General features: G+C 35.3%; 1 non-coding gene across 1 annotated transcript; it reads left to right on the forward strand.

Moving 5' to 3' along the window:
* Window positions 1-599: 599 nt before the first annotated feature.
* Window positions 600-706, forward strand: LOC129312279 (small nucleolar RNA R71). Its single transcript, XR_008593522.1, has one exon. It is a non-coding gene; the product is annotated as a small nucleolar RNA R71 (small nucleolar RNA).
* The last annotated feature ends 3,503 nt before the right edge of the window (window positions 707-4,209 follow it).

Genomic DNA, 4,209 nt, shown 5'->3' on the forward strand with positions numbered 1-4,209 from the left:
CACTTGGATTGTAGCTTTGAGAAGAGCTACCTTGAGACAAATGAGGTGGAGGGTCACGGCCAAAGGTGTTTTGATAGGATCCTCTTTGTTGATTGTCTTGTAAAGCCACATTTGGATTTGAATAGGAGAAATTAGGATGGTCTCTCCATGAAGGGTTGTAAGTATTAGAATAAGCTCCTTGCCCTTGCCTCCCACCATAGGATTGTTTTCCATTGTAGATAGCATTTACTTGTTCAAACTTAATAGGACAATTGCTTTCTACATGCATAGGTGAGTCACAAAAAGTACAAGAATAAGGGACAAGTGCTTGAGAAGTACTTACATTGCTCACTTGAGATATTTGTGGAGCCAACATTCTCCCAATCTTGGCAGCTAGCAAGTCCACATATGAATCATTAAGAACTGAGGAACCTACCATATTCACATTTCTCTTTTCCCTTGTAGAGTATTGAGCACCACTTGAAGCCATCTTGTCAATTAGTTCCCAAGCCTTTAAGGAAGTGAGGTCAATCAAGCATCCACCACTAGCGGCATCAATGTTAACTTTGTCTCTTGGAATCAAGCCCTCATAGAAATATTGGACTAAATTCTCACTAGAAATTTGATGGTGTGGGCATTTAGCCAAAAGGCCTTGGAATCTAGTCCAATACTCATAGAGACTCTCATCCTCTCCTTGTTGGACCCCATAGATTTGCTTCCTCAAATTGGTGACCTTGGAATTTGGAAAGAATTTATCTAAGAAGAGTCTTCTTAGCTCGGCCCATGTGCTCACTTTCACATAAGAAGGGTAGTTGAAATACCACTCCTTTGCTAAACCTTCAAGAGAAAATACAAAAGCCTTAGCTTGAACATCATCAACATTTACATGCATAGGCTTCATAGTATCACAAACCAATAGGAAAGTATGCAAAAACCTATGGAATCCTCTCCTGGTAACCCATGAAATTTAGGCAATGCATTAATCAAGGAGGATTTAATTTCAAATTGAACATTAGTAGGAGGAACATATAAGCCATAAGGATTATCATGCCAATTAGGTTGAGTTAATTGCCTAATGCTCCTCTCCTCTCTAGGGTTATGCAAGCCTTCAAATTCATTATTAACATGGCCATCATCATGCAAATTCTCATTCCCATTCCCATGGCCCTCATTATGCACATGCTCATGTCCTAAGATACCTTCCATTGTTGAATTACAAACCAAATGAGAATCAAGAATAGGTTGTGATCTTCTCAATCTAGAAATAGTCCTTTCAATTTCTGGATCTAATTCAACAAAAGAGGTATGTTTTCTTCGGGTCATGCACTAATCAAGCTCAAGAAAATTAAGAACAAAGAACAAGCTAAACTAAAATGCAAATCAACATGAAACAATTCAAAACACACAAAAGCAAGAGAAATAATTTTTTTTATTTTTTTTATTAAACTCAATAGCAACAAAATGAAAAAAAAAATAACACCAAACAAGTAGAAAGAGAGTTAGAAATGCTCAATCAAGAAGCTTTGGCAATTCTGGAATTCGCACAGTAGGCTCTCTGGAGACAGTGAACTTGTGAATTTTCTATCAGCAAATCCACATGAAAATTCCCTGAAACTTTTATGAGAAACACAAGAGATATACAGGAAAATTATATAAAACTTTTAGATTAAAAATCCTGCCCAATCGTTCCCAGAATTTTTCACAAGTTGGTCCTCAAGTCTGGAGAAACAGGATTTCGTCCAGAAGACCTTCAGAGCTTCTAACAAACTTTCAAATAGGAAAATGGAAAAATTGAAGAAAATAAATCTAAACACAAGAAACAAAGATAAGACAGCGATAAGAAAAATGAAACTGGAATCAATCAATTTGAACGCACAAAGAGGAAGATATGCTAACTCAAAGTTGAAACAAGGGTTTTGGGAATCCTCTGTAATGGCTCCCTGGACCTTGTTAGATTGTAAAATTTCCACAGGACACTTCCCACGTCCAAAATTGACCAAACCAATTTTAAAGTGAAGCTAGGATATAGAGCTTTCAATGAAATAAATTTCAAGTTCAAATTCCCTCAGACTCATTCCCAGTTAATTTTTCAATTTCAGACAGAGACACTAGAAACAGAGTATTTTCAGCTCTACACCAAACCAACGAAAATGCACTAATTTTTTTTTCTTTTTCAAAACAGAATAAAACACTCAAAACACACAAAAACACTAAAAAAACACAAAAACAAATTTTTATAATTTTTCAAAAAATTTTTCAGGAACACTAAAAATGTAAATTAAGTACTAAACAACCTTAGAATTAAACTTAAACCATTCCCCCGGCAACGGCGCCAAAATTTTGATAGGAAATTAGTCGCTTATCCTCAAAATTACACTAAAGCTAACCCTAATGCAATATAGGGCCAACCCTAGGTCATCTCCCAAGGAATGGTTTTAAGTCTAATTGAAAGTTATCTAGTGAAATAAATCAACCAAAGTTTGTAGGAATTTAGTTATCTAGCTAATTATCTAAACTAATTACCTAATATGCAAGTAATTAAAATGCTAGTGAAAGTGAGTGAAATGAACTTCCCTTTTTACAATAATGGAACCCTAGAGATTAGTTGATTTTGGACTCATTATCTTCTCATGATTAGGCTAAGTTTAGCTTCCCTTTCCTCTTGACTAAAGCTGTCATGACTTAAGAAAATTATCCTAAGCCAATTAACCTAATTAGCTAACCTCCCTAGGTCTTAGATTAAAGTCCCTAGTTCAATTAACCAATTGGTGAAGACATTAGCCAAGTGATTCACTCAAAATCCTCTCTCAACAGCCATGGTCAAACACATAAATTGAGCAACCACAAGATTATGTCAAGCTACTCAACAACACAAGCATTAACACCACAAGATTATGCAATATTAACACAAGAAATTCACTAATTGAAAAACACAAGATTATGTGCCAAACAAAGAGTGGCAATTCAGTCATGGCTGTCCAAGGAAGAAATTAAATGAAACAATCCTCTCTCTTTACATCAACATCAAATTCAAATTAGAATTTATAAGCTAAGATGATTAAACCCTAGATTAAGGAATCTAACCATCTAGTAAAAAGAGAAGAGGATAGGAAACAAAAGAACTTAGCCAATTTGAAGCTCAAGACTCATCCTCCATCTTCATCTCTCTAGGATTCCACAAAGAAACTTAGCCAATCTTCATCTTCAAGAACCCTAGTGATTGCTTGTGAAGGCCAAACTCCATAGCTCTTGAATGATGGAAATGAGCTTCAATCCTTGTGAAAATGGAAGGGATGGAACGAAAATGAAGAGAGGAGAAGAATGGTATGAGTTTTGTGGAGGTTTGGTGGCTGAAAATGGAGGTTAGGGTGCTGGAAAATGAAGAACAAAAGAGAGAAAATGAAGAACACTATGAACAAGAGAGAGAGAATGTGGAAGATGAATGAGATATGTGTTGGATCCCATTTGGGACTTAAAATGGCGTGCTCCTTGGTGTCTCCCATCAGCTGAAGCTTAATTAAAATAAGGAAAAGAAATTAAAATGTAAATGGGAGCCTTGTCACACTTGCAAGGTGGCAACTTCCTATTGGTTTGTAGATGATTCCAATGTGTGCCTAATTTCCATGTGTCATCCCCATCATTTTAGCTGATCTAATCCCTCAAAATAATCATAATTCACGTGCAAACCATCAGCCATTGTCCTCAAGGAGTGTTGACCTCAATTGCCCAATTGATGCACAAGTCACATGCCACCTATGTCACATAAATCACATAATTCAATTAAATAGCATATGATATAATAAAATCTAATTCATGTCCAGAATTAAATTCATAATTAGAAGGGAGAATTTATTAAATTAACGTTTCAGGCTGCACAAAATTATATAAAAATTTTCACACAAAGGCAAACCAAAAACTAGGACAACTAAGACACTTAAGAAAGTGTTGACTTTTTTATTTAATTACTCCCAAACTAAAATGAATTTTAAAAATATAATTTCACCATTCATCAACTGGACATAAAATGCACTTTGTCAATTTTTCTTGTACATTTTCTCAAAAGTTCATTTTTTGGACCAAAATGCCCCTAGTGCACTGATCTTAGAAACTTAGGCAAAGTTCCAAATCTAATGCAATGTGTGCACTTGAAGGTGATAAATCATTAATAAAATGGTCCTAATTGACAAATAAAAGTGGGTAACAAATGTGTTCTATCACTAGGGCACAATT

The sequence above is a fragment of the Prosopis cineraria genome, unplaced genomic scaffold, assembly GCF_029017545.1.
Source record: "Prosopis cineraria cultivar Desert tree isolate PC_DT_omini unplaced genomic scaffold, ASM2901754v1 PC5, whole genome shotgun sequence".
NCBI classification, from domain to species: Eukaryota; Viridiplantae; Streptophyta; class Magnoliopsida; order Fabales; family Fabaceae; genus Prosopis; species Prosopis cineraria.